Here is a 13,776-nt window from a genome sequence, read left to right on the forward strand (position 1 = left end):
GTGAAATGTGCTTAGCATAGTCGTATGGAAATATAAAAGCACGTATATATTCCTATTCATGCATTTAGCTCATTTCCATCAGGAGAGATCTCGCATTTATGTAGAAAAAAAAAAAATTAGAAGTCGAGCCTCTATCTTGAGCGCTCTAGCGTGCGTTATAGTTATGCCGCATTCGGTGCATGTACCGGGAATTTTTCGCGACTGCAGCTGCTAAACTAGTCATAAATTTGATTTCGCGGTTTAACGTGAATATAGCAAAACACACGCTCCCATGCGTTAGAAGAATTTTACAAAATGCGAATTACCATAAAATCTTGTTAGAGGACATTTTATATGAGACGCGAATAATAATAAACTACGGCAAAAATTTATTATGGTTAAATTTCCAACAACACATTGTTTGTTTATTTAAATATATTTATATCATTTTTTAAAATACATCACATTTTTTGTGATGAATTAGATACGTTTCTTTTTCACGCGAAGACGAATCGATAATTATTTTTTCGCTTTTAGTATTATGACATTTTTGTTGATCCTAATAATTTTTACGATGAGAAAAAAAATTGTATAGCAAATCAACTGAATTTCTAATCCGCAATAATGTTGAGTATCACTACAAGTAGTATCATAAAATATCATAAAATATATGTAAGTTAAATTTGAAAATACATATTTAACATACTTGATTAAGGTCTTCTCGCTATTTTATTTCTTTTTTATACATACATACATACATACTGTGTGCAGAGCGCTTCGTGAATTAATAATTTACACATATTTTTTTTATATAAAATAAATCAAATAATTTAATGGTAATTTACATTATTTTATGTGGTACAAATGTAGAAGAGAAATAGAAATCTATACATTTTTCGCGAATTAAAGATTAAAGGAGAAAATTTGTCATTAAAATGTTGACCGTTCATTTTTTATGCAAACTAGACGCTCGCTCTTGCAACTTTTATTTCTTGTCGAGATTTTGCCTTCCTGTTGCTACACATTTGCGACGAATTTCCCAAAGGAAATTCTCTCCGCACCGAATTTCGAAGCCGAATTTTGAATCAGACCTCACAGAGTAAGCTTTTCTTTCATTCGAGACACTGCAACTTCTCTTTCTCCCGCAGTCCTTCCTATTACTCGATGGGATGCGAGCGAAGAAGGATTGCGTATCTTTGAATTTTGAATAGGGGGAGTACAATATATAGAAAAGGAGTAAAGTATCTAGAATATCCGCGGCATGATGTGACGACGGCGTGGCACGGCAAGAACGAATCGAAGAAAGCGGCCAACCACCGCCGCCGCCACCGCAGAATTTTACGAGGATATTTACATGAGCGCAATATTTTATAGGGCACTTAATGCCAGGTCACGTTCTGTCCCTCACTGGCGGGGCGGTCGCCTATGAATCAAAGTGCGCTTTAAAGATTTCTTTCTCATCCCGCGACGCGACGGATAAGAAACTCGCTGGGGCTCGTACCTTGTACGGAATATCTTACGTGGCATCTACCTATCTTATCTCGCAGAGTTTCCTCCCTATTCTCCTTTTCTCTTCCTCTCTCTGCCTCTCTTCTTTCTCTTTCTCTTCCTCTCTCTTTCTTTGCCTCGAATCAATGAACGATCTTTACTCGCTGCGATGCCAGCAAAATTCTCCTGTATCGATGAGAGGATGGAATCGCGAACCATAAACGACGGAATTCTTTACGCGATTCTCATATCGATGCTGATATCATTGTCCATTCGAGAACATTCGTCTTTAAGGGTGCCGTGATAGCCCGCAAAATGCAACTCGAAGGACAAAATACGATCGCGTACACTATTTTACATTGGCGGCCTCGACATTCGAATCTTTACGTCGTGCTTATTCGAAGGTGAAGAGTCAATTTCTTTCTTCGATTGAAAAAAAAAAAAAAAAAAAAAAAAAAGAATTCTTTCTCAACTTGGAATCGATCGGACAATTTTGTCTTCCCTCCTCACAAATTACAATTCGACGTGCGTATGCATATTGCGGCCGGTTACGAAAACGCGAAGCCATCGGTTCCCTTTTCCGGTCTCACGTCTCCTTTAATTCGCCGCGGAGACTCGAGAACGAATGCAATTACTCCTGTAATCAATTTAGATGACTCGCAGCGGAGCCCGGCACGTAATTGTTAACGCGATTATCTGTGGCGCGACCGGAAAGTCGTGGAATAATGGACGGGCGGAGGATGCCTAGACGTCGCGAAGGTCTCTTTCGGGGGAAGGTTTAGTCTCATCTCTCTTGCGAGCGCACACTCGACCATCCTTCGAGACGCGTGTTCTCTATATAGCGCGGGTTCCTGGCACTGTGCCAATTTAGAAGCGATTCCCCGACTACTAGCTTCAATGCTATGATGAGATTTCTACTGAGGACGGCGCGTAACAACATAGTCTCGAAATAGTTGGCGAAAGAGTCGTTTCGCACGAGAAAACTCGTGCTAAAATTAAAGAAACAACAGGTCTGCGCATCGCGAAGGCTTTATTTAAATTTTTAATCCTTCTTAATTTAAAAACTATTATTCCTTTGTTTCTAAAGACAAATTCGTTTCACATTTTCCTGCGCGGCAATTTCAAGAAGAGGAAGACAAATTTAAGCGTCCCTCGCGGGGTGAGCTACAACTGTTCCACGACTTTCAACGTCGCCCTTGCAGTCGAGAATGCGCCCCCGCGTTTATTGCCCGCGTTGTTTTCGCTTCCAGACTTCTTGCTATCAGAGGGGGGTTTAAGCGCGGTGTATTTTCGCAATTAAGACCGAGCGAGGCCGGAGGGGGAGGGGGCGAAGCGGAGCGAGGGATGCAGCCGGTTTTGCCGTGCTCTCTTTAGTCTCTTTCGGTCAAATTTAACGCCGACTCTGGATCAAAATGTCCCGTCCAAGCGTCGGTGTTTAGCTGGAATTCCTGTTACACACATACACGCACACATTGCGAGCTGTTTCTAATTCGTAGCTGCAATTGGTAAAAATAAAACTGTTTTAATTGCAAGACACGTTCCTGTCGATTAGCCGCAGCGGAAATTAACTCGATCATTAATTATTTTCATAATTTTATTATATAATTGAATGTGGAATCGCATTTATTTTAGTTTCTAGTTTCTAAAAATAATAAATTTAATTATTTATATATTAACCCCTTCGATATACAGGGTGTCCCATGACTGAAGGTCCATACTTTAAGGGCGTATTGTTGATGCCATTTAGAGTAAAAAAAGTCTAATAAACATATGTCCGCAAATGCTTCCTAACAGAAATACAAACATTGAAAGTTGATATAAATATGTGAAACATTTTCTATTAGTCTGTTATTATTTACATTTTTATCAGCCTGGTATTATTTACATTTTCTGTCGGTCTGTATAATAATTCGTATCATGACCGTTGGATCGGAAGAGGTGGTCCAGTTTCTTGGCCTCCCAGGTCACCAGACCTAACACCCCTGGACTACTTTCTTTGGGGGCATATGAAGTCGATGGTTTATGCGAAACAATCTCACAATAGGGATGAACTTATTAACAGAATTATGGATGCGGCAACACAAATCAGAAATTCTCCTGGAATGATGGAGCAAGCTATTAGATCACTTTTACGCAGGGCAAGACTTTGTATTCAATCTGAAGGATGTAATTTTGAACAGAATTTGTAAATAAACAAATTAAATTAAATGTCTTTCTTTTCTTTTCTAAATGTCTTTCTTTTTTTGAATACTCAACTTTCAATACTTGTATTTCTGTTAGGAAGCATTTGCGGACATATGTTTATTTATTCTTATACTTTTTTTATTCTAAATGGCATCAGCAACACGCCCTTAAAGTATGGACCTTCAGTCATGTGGGGGGGGGGGGGACACCCTGAGTGATACTAAAAATATACGATATAAAATCATTACGAAATCTCATGGCGAGATTCATTTAAATTTGATCGTACAGTTTAAAATATTTTCTCAATGATCTTTATGCAAAAGCTATCGGGTAAAAAATTTGTGCAACTTTTCTATCTGCATTCTCTATCATGGTGCAAGGAACACGAGCTTTCCCGATTGGCATATTTTTCAATTTTATTTTCAATTGGTAGTTTAATAAAGATTTAATTCGATGGTATTCTATTTTTAACATTCTACACTGAATTGTAACAAATAAAGTGTAAATTTTGACGCGGTTGTTAACGGCTATTAGTCGATAAATAATGGCAAGCCCCAAGCGTGATTGATCGCTCTCTAACTGTGCGAGGTGTGCTTTCGCCGACCGAAAGGAAATAAGTCGGAGCAAATGGGCCGTTTGCCGAGCTGCATTCAGCATCGCGGCCTTATCCGAGAATTAACCCTCCGCTTTTATTGCTATGTTCTCTCGTTTAGCTTCTTGCGATCGGAGCCCGAGGTGTGTGTTCGCATTTAACCTTTTCGTGCCGGCGCTGAATAAAGCTTTTTGCTTCCTCGGACGATTTCTCGTGCACTCGGGCTGCACATTCGTATCCATTCTACGGGTTGCGTGACTTACTGACGGAACAAGTTCTTCTGAAGCCATGTTTGGTCGAGAGCATCTTATATATGTCTGTTTTGTCATGACAATGCAATATCATAATATATGCATTGTATATTAAAGATAAAAATAATAAATAAAAATATAGACAGAAAAATAGTAAAAATATAGTCGAAATTTATAATAAATATATCATACTGTAATATAAGAGGTAATTAAAAAATTCTTTTTTTTTGTACATCTCTTAAAAATTAGAAGTTTTCATTTTATTTAGTTTTTTGACTAAATAGTTTTGAATAGAATTTGTGACAAACACAAAGTCGATTGATTAAAATGTCTAAAAACATTTAAACATTAAAATTTCGAGTCAATGTCTACGAGTCCAAGTTTATAATTCAAGATTGTTCCGTTAGAGAGAATGAATACGAAGAGAGTTCGTTTTCTAGAACGAAGATATAGTAACTAGGTCGCAATCCATTCTACAGTCATGTTCAACCTATTTCTTGGATTATACTATATTGTGTTATTGCTTCGTTTCACGACCGTTAAATTAAAGCCTCCCCGCATTATCAAATAAAAACGTGTTGACAAACGCACAGCTTCTTCTGTAAATACTTATCAAAATTACATGACGAGATCTACTATTCTTTAATAAAATTTTCATCAAAATGGAAATTAAACTAGAAATTAAAATAGAAATTTTTTGCCATTGAAAATGAGACAATTTTGCAGATTACGCAATAAAATAAAATATTTCTGTATTTATATATATCTGCTAATATACGAGTAATTTTCGATTTATAAAATTAAGATAATAAAGATTACTTATAATATTATATTGTAAAGATTTAAAATTTTCACTATTCTTCTTTACGATTTATTAATCGCGTTTCTATCATGTATCTCTACAGTATTTTAACACTTAACATTCACGACCTGTAATGGCAATTACGTTGTGACAAAAGTTCGTAAAATGTTAAGCTCATTCCGTTTCCACAATCGTCTCTAAATGAATGCACAGCGATTCATACGGAAATTAATTTATGACTCTCGGAGAGACCAATCGGTTTTATTTTGCGCAGCAGGTGCAAGAGGCAAGAGAATCGTTAGTTGAAATATTTGTTAAAGTTGCTAATTTAGCAGGCGATAGAACGAAACGGCGGTCGGTTAATTTCCGAGTGTCATTTGCAAGCAAGTCTTTTTCGACATTTTGATTCCACGAGCGGTGATGTTTGATATGACTAATTAAATGTAAAATAGTATAAGCGCGAGTGGAAATGTAATTTAAAACATATATATAGCATTATAAAAATGGTTAGGGTTAGGTTTAAAGTTAGTGTTTAAAAACAAAGTCTAGCGAAATTTATTTTAAAACGATATACACTTTCTAGTCTGTGATAAAACATCGGGCAATAATAGATTTTTTATATTTTGTAAATTGCAATTTTAAACGTATAAAAAATACAAACGCGAGAGTTTTACCTTTATGGTATGTCTTTTCAAGATTATTTCTCTCATATGTGCGTCACCGATGCGTCGATTAAATTCGTTTGATACGATATCGAGGCTCGCGAATTAGCAAGCGCGCGGATGAAAAAAAAATGACAAATACATTTTTAAACATAATCTCGCACCGAGAAGGCTTCTGCAGCGCGTGAATAATAATTGGCGCCGCGATATCAACGGCATTTCGGAAATCCACCGATGTGGGACGGGATTAAAATTTAATCCGGTCGCGCGAATCTCGTGTCGTCCAATTATACAAGCTTACGTATGCGAAGGGTTTTTTTTAAACATGGTATGGATGTAAAATTACGAAGAACGAGAAAGGCGGAAGGAAAATTCAAATGCGAGATGGAAAGCGAGGGAGGAGTTGAAAAAAGAGAGAGTATGGAGGACGAAAAGAGGGAGAGAAAGAGAGAGATAGAAAAACCGAGAGGGTGAAACGAAGGCCTTTAAACGCATCTCATCGGATTGCGCGCTTTTACAACGTGTTGGAATCGTTGCGTTGTTGTACATTGCGAAACAGATTGGTTGGTCGGATCTGTCACACGATATCGCGACTCTGACAAGAAAGACGGAACAACCAATCAACTGTTTCTGGACCCTTTGTCCGCTCGAGTACGGCGTGACGCCGACCCAACGTAGAGCCGTCCGAATTGAAAATACCTCGTCACCGCGTTCGTCGCCACCGCCTCTAAATCCGTCTGTCCGCGCGATTGTCGCTAAAAGCGCGGATAAAACTTTTCAGTCAACCTATATAGCGTGCGCATGACGCGAATGAAAAATCTGATAAAGAGAGGATATACATGTATATATCGCGAACGAGGAAAAGGGTGCGCAGAGCTACGTGAACGTAAACGTGTGTTAACTGTTGACCGGTTAAATTCGAAAGGGAGTAAAAACGTTATATTGTTACATGTGGGTCATCCTGATCGTCGCTTTTTGTTGCTTGTCATATATACAAATCCTTTATTTTACAAAATATCTTCGATCAGGCATGCTTTTAATTTTCCGCGTAATGTTTCTGCGAGCCCGATGATTGACGTTTTCTTTATTTGTCGTACAGATATAATTTTAGTATCATTCATTCGAGTTTATTAGCATATTCCGAGTTACGATATTTATATTAAGCGAATTAATTATTACCAAACTATTTAATTAATCGATTTGTTTATTAATTATTTATCGATCAATTTGTCACAAAGGCATTAGAAATGAGGATTAATTTTTATATATTCAGATACATTTAATTTTTATATACAATTAATATTTGGAGATTAATATTGTAGATTAATTTATATATATATATATATATATATATATATATATATATACATTCATATAATATAGGAAAATAAGATTTATTTTCTTAGATAAGACTACACAATGAATATACATCAATTAGTATCCATCACCAAATTAATATCGATCTTGCGAAATTCATGAACATAATTTCTTTTAAAAGAATATTTTTTTAATCGATCGCGTATACAGTGTCCGGTGATCGTCGTAATAATTGTCACCAATAAGCGAAGGCAAGAGAAGTGGGAATAGAAATGTCCACGACCATTGACTGACCGTCGTATAAACGCGGCGAGTGTACTGAGAGCGAGGGTGGAAGGAATATGGGGTCGTTCGAAGAAGGGGTCTCGGGTCAAGAGTGGGTCCTGTCCCCGAGTGTAAGGAGTCGTGAGCGAGTAACGTGTTATTCGATGTCTCCCACGGGGATCCTAGACTATCGCTACCAACACCATCGCTCCGATGGGCTCCGATCCTTCTTCAAACGTTTCTCTACTTCTCCTGGTCGCTCGCGTTGCTCACTCTACTTCACGCTACCACTCTCCCGTGAGTGCCACTACTGCCGCGATCCCAGACTCGTCCGTCGCGAATGGGAACGGGTCGTGAATCAAGAGTCGTAGATCTGACCGCTGCCATTTACGTTAATGAGCGAGAATTTGACGATATGGATCCGCGAAGGGTCACATCACTTAGATCGGGACTGCTTACGGTGTAATCTTAAAATAGCCCCTCAAGGAGGTTTTTGAAAATAAAAAATTAATTAATCCTTTTAGAGATCAAAATTAATTGAATCAAAGTTTCTGTAATAATTCCTTTTTTTTAATATAGAAACATGGATTTTTATTTCCAAATAAATAGCGACACATATGATGATCTTTGTTTTATATATTCACTAGAACAACATAAAAGCGCGCGCTACAAGCGCGCCATTCTTCGATTTTATGTTAAAAATAATGATATTTAAAAAAAAATAATATAAAGTTTGTTTAAACTCGATTAATATTTTTTCACTGATTAAAGCGTTAATTTCCTAATTAAATTTTAAAATAATAATATGGTAAAAAATTAAAATAGTAATATGTTGTAAATAATATTTAATAAAGTTATAATACTTTATTTTCGATTAATATTTTTTGACAGAAATCAGCTGATAACTGTCAAAAATATTAATCGAGTTTAAAGTATTATAACATATTATTTAAAACATATATTATTTTAATTTTTATAACATATTAATATTTTAAAAATTAATTAGCAAATTAACGCTTTAATCAGCTGATTTCTGTCAAAAAATATTAATAAAGCGAAAATTTGCTAATTAAATATTCTAGCTTACATATTTTTTATATTTATATTGTGTATGTTATTATATAATGCGAAATAATAAGATTATTCTAATATTATGTATGTATTTTATTTGTTACAGGAAGCGTTGCGATACACAGTGCGATTCACACGTCGTGTCGGCAGTGCCGTGTAAAGTATCGTACGTCGGGAGTGCCGTGTAAAGTTTCGCGTGTCGGGAGTGCCGTGTAAAGTGTCGGACAATCGTAATTATTCGTATTTTCGCGAATGTCGTGAGTGCTACGAAGGAGCAATGACGATCAACCAAGAGAGGAGGAGGAGGCCCGGGGAGGCATCGGGCGACAGCGGGGCAATTGTGAGGTATGCAAATAAAAACTTTTTTCTAAACTGCATTGTTTATGAGATATTCGACACACACATATGTAAATATGTATATACATAATTTGAATATTTTCTTTTCAGATCAATGTGCTGCATACAACTCCACTATTGCACGTATCGGTGAGTGAGAAATTGTTTATTGTATAACATTTCTGTAGCGGTAATGGGGGTGTATTATAATATGTTGAAAATATTAAACTATATAATATAGTAATATGTATTAAATTAAATATATATAGCAATATGTTTTAAATAATATGTTATAATATTTTATCCGCGATTAACATTTGTTGACAAAAATCAGCTGATAATTGTCAAAAACATTAATCGAATTTAAAATATTATACATAACATCCCTTTCTAAAAAAAGCATGTTAAGTCGATTCTCGCAAGTATTGTTGCATCTTTTCCGCGATACTGATTAACTGTTTCGATTCCATTGTTCGTTACATTCGTAGCATCGAGAGGCTGTCATCGCGAGGGTTAGTAGTTTAACAGTTTGTTTAAAATAAAAGTAAATAAAATAATATATTTTAAATAATATGTTATAATACTTTAAATTTGATTAATATTTTTGATAGTTACCAGCTGATTTCTGTCAAAAAATATTAATCGCGGATAAGGTATATTATAACATATTATTTACAACATATTACTATTTTAATATTTTAAACATATTATTATTTTAAAATTTAATTAGGAAATTAACGCTTTATTAAATAATTTTTGACAGAAATCAACGAATTAAAGCGTTAATTTGTTAATTAAGTTTTAAAATAGTAATATGTAATAAAAATTATAAAATAATATGTTTTAAATAATATGTTATAATTGCTTAAATGCGATTAAATTTTTTGGACAGTTATCAGCTGATTTCTGTCAAAGAGTATTAATCGCAGATGAGGCATTATAACATATTATTTAAAACATATTATTATGTTAATTTTTATAACATATTTTTATTTTAAAATTTAACTAACAAACTAATACTCTATTAATATTTTTTGACAGAAATCAGCTGTTAAAGGGTCCATTTGCTAATTTTGCCGCGCCGGCAAGTAGTTATGTCGCGCTTTACGCCGAGCCTTAACAAGTAGTAAATCACGTTCGCGCGAGACGCGTGAGCAGTGAGTCGCGTCGCGCCGCTGACTCGTACTACTGAGAAAGCGATCGGAACTCGCGCTCTGCAATGTTCGTATGTGCGTAAATGTCGCGTCACATACAAAATAACAAACACGTGCTTTCCGTGAAATATAAAGTCCATTTATACATTTAAGAATTAAAAAAGTCCGTCGAGAGATAACGAGATTATTAAAAAAGAATAAAGAAATTAATTAAAGATCGAATTAAACATCGTTATATTTTATTCAGATAAAAAAAGTAGTTAAAGAATCATTAAGAAAAATGTGTAAAAAAAATATATGAGAAAATTGAAAATCTTTACAATAATAAAAAAAGTAATCATGTATATTTAATGGTTTAATTTTTCAGAGATGTGTTATTAAATTAGAAAAAAAATGTCTGATTTCTTTAAGTCTTTCTAAAAAAAATTATGACATTATTCAAAATATATAATTATTTTAATTTTTATAACATATTCTTATTTTAAAAATTAATTAACGTTATAATCAACTGAGTTTTGTCAGAAAATATTAATAAAATGTTAATTTGCTAATTAAAATAATATGTTATAAAATATAAAATAGTAATATGTTGTAAATAATATGTTATAATACCTTATTCTTGATTAATATTTTTTGACAAAAATCAGCTGATAACTGTCAAAATATTATAACATATTATTTAAAACATATTATTATTTTAATTTTTGTAACATATTATTTTAAAAATTAATTAGCAAATTAACGCTTTAATCAGCTAAAATAAAAATATTAATAAAGCGTTAATTTGCTAATTAAATTTTAAAATAATAATATGTTAAAAATATTAAAATAGTAATACACGTATGTTGTAAATAATATATTATAATACCTTATCCGCAATTAATATTTTTTGACAGAAATCAGCTGATAACTGTCAAAAATATATAAATATTAATCGAGTTTAAAGTATTATAACATATTTAAAACATATTATTTTATTTAATTTTATTTTGAACAAACTGTCAAACTGCTAACTTTCGCGATGACAGCCTCTCGATGCTACGAAATATAACGCACAACGCAAATCGAGACAGCCAATCAGCATCGGGGAAAAGAGGTCACAATACTTGCGAGAATCGACTTAATATGCCTATTTTTAGAAATAATATTTTTGATCGATATAATGATTCTTTTATAATATGTTATTATCGGCAATTGAATCGTAAATAGAGTCATCGAGTGTAACAAATTCATGCAGGAAGGCTTCAGCGGCGGCCATGAATAAACGATTAATATTAATTCGCGAGATCACATTGTGTTTGCCTATTTATTTGAATTTGAACGAACCGACGAATTTATACGGATTCGTACGATTCATTACATTGACAAGTCATATCTCGTTTAAATCAAGATCAGATCAATAACAATCGAGTTTCAATGCACAAATATTGCTGCCGAATCAGATTAAATTAATCAAAAACGTTGACATGCGTGTACACACTTTCCGAATTAATTTATCCACATCAAAGTACTCGATGTAAATTAAAATTTTGTTGCAGTTTTTTATCAGGAACGTTTTAAATTTTTTTTTTTTAATGATTTTTCGAAATTACTAATAAAATATTTTCAGATCGTGAACAGTTTATATTTCAATATCGGAACTGCTTTTACGCGCAAAATAACCTCAAGTATTCATTACAGTATCCTATGCTAATCTATATGTAATTTTATTCTATACGAAGTATCCCCTCGGCGCATTTATATGCGCAAGACTTTGTGTTTGCATATATTAAAACTGAAAACACCGACTCGCACTAGCGCGAAGTTTCGATACGTGGTATTAACGATTCTGTGGCAGCTATGTTTTCTCAACAAATGCGTGCGAGAGTGTTTCTCCACACTGCGGTGAGAACGGGGAAATATCAATATTCGCGAAACGAGATGTCCATTGGACATCCCGGTCGGCTTCGTTTTTCTTCGCGTTTCTCGAAAGGATTAAAAATATTTTCCATAACCACCACTTTTGCGGGAGCTAATATTTACACAATTTATTTTACCTCTTCACAGATCGGCAAATCGATTATTTCTCATCGTTCATCTCACTTTGTCGCTTTCTCTCTTCTGCTCTTTTTTTTCTTTCTCAGTACAATTTTGATCGAATTGGCACAATAAATGGCGACCGTCCAAAGGATATTTGCTAAAATAAGCACCGCAACCTATATCAATACGAGAAAAGTTAATTGCCATCGCACCGATAGCATTGACCGCGCGGTGATATTTCGTTACAGGTTTAATGCAGCGCAATCGCGGCTATTTTATGCACCGTTCAGATATCTCTCGCGCCGAGAAAATTATGTTTATCGGACTTCAATGGATATAATGATATTTGTCTGAATGAGTTAATAGTCGTTGAATAATGAAAAAGTTCAATACTTTGTCATAGCGAACGAATAACGTTATTAACGATTCGATTTTTTCGATAAAAATTTTAAGTAGTTATGGAAAGTAGCTTGATATTTATATCTCAATGAACGTTGATAAAAATATTGCGGAAATTAATATTTAAAATAAAATTGGAGACACGTACCTGACTTATTTAAATGTCTGGATGGATTTGTTTATTGTAATTTTTTTAACGTAACTTGTGCAGGCAGCATCTTTCTCTAAGGCGAAAAAATTTTAGTACTTTACTTTACTCGAAATGAATAAGTAATTAATTCCGAGGGAGAGACTGCGATTTACCAGCTAGAGAATTCTCGACTTAATTTACCCGACGTTCTTTGAGAAATTCTCTCCCGTTTTTCCCCGAGCACGTGAAGCAATGCTCTAAGGTGCGCCAGAGGGACGGAGGGATTTCTTGCGCAGCTGAAATTAGCGGTCGTGCACGACGGATGGTCATTGAAATTACGTGAACGTCCGTTTCCTTTTCGAGAACGTCTGGCCGGACGGACGTGGCCCGCCGAGGAATCAGTCTCGAGAGCGGAAATTCGACGAAAAGCAAACTCCCTCGCATCCCTCGGGGAGCGATATCCTTCTGTCTCGAATGTGATTTTCGATCGTCCTCGCATGAATGTCCTTCCACACGCCGAAAGACTCGCCATTGTTAAACATATCGTAATCAAAAAGATGTTAGAGATTTATGATATTTTGTACATAACTTTATTAATATATTCTTTTGCGCTAAACAATTTAATACATTACTCTTATAGAATAATATATTAAATGACGCGCTGACAAGTTTATTTCGTACGAATGTTTCTATGATAAATGCGACACGTAAGACACGCGTTTATTATTAATTTTGAAAAAGAGAGAATTTATGTACGCGGTAGAACTTGCGTGAAAATGCTCCCTGTACGTCTTACATTCATTTTATGCCGGATTCCCGCCGCGTCGGGCGCTCGCTTACACGTGTTTCTTCCCCAACACGTCTCGACACGCAAGATGAAATTATACGATGTACCACCAAACCCTGGTGCACATACACACGTTGAGAGATATAACGCCGCAAACATAAGTTATGTATAGCCGGCGGAGAAAGCAGAATGCTGACTGTTTTCACAGCGATTTCCGCAAACGTGTGTATTTTCTTTTGAATTATTTTTCTTCGAATTTCTTTGTCTTTATAAATAAGTGCCTTGATTTCTAAATTAAGGTAAATTGATATCTATTATTAGAGATAAAAAAAAGTGTGTGT

At 34.8% G+C, this 13,776-nt stretch overlaps 1 protein-coding gene and 1 long non-coding RNA gene across 4 annotated transcripts in view; one reads left to right on the forward strand and one right to left on the reverse strand.

Moving 5' to 3' along the window:
• LOC145943517 (uncharacterized) overlaps nucleotides 1-8,939 on the forward strand; it is a 53,369-nt gene extending 44,430 nt beyond the window's left edge. The window contains exon 5 of the long non-coding RNA XR_014426528.1: nucleotides 8,717-8,939. This is a non-coding gene — a long non-coding RNA (uncharacterized LOC145943517). The remainder of the gene's footprint in view (nucleotides 1-8,716) is intronic.
• The window catches only part of LOC145943463 (lachesin), a 227,146-nt gene that overhangs the window by 47,934 nt on the left and 165,436 nt on the right, over nucleotides 1-13,776 (reverse strand). The window lies entirely within an intron of this gene.

Source organism: Prenolepis imparis, unplaced genomic scaffold (assembly GCF_030444845.1).
Source record: "Prenolepis imparis isolate NDT839.2.m4 unplaced genomic scaffold, iyPreImpa1.0 SCAF_1, whole genome shotgun sequence".
Taxonomy (NCBI): domain Eukaryota; kingdom Metazoa; phylum Arthropoda; class Insecta; order Hymenoptera; family Formicidae; genus Prenolepis; species Prenolepis imparis.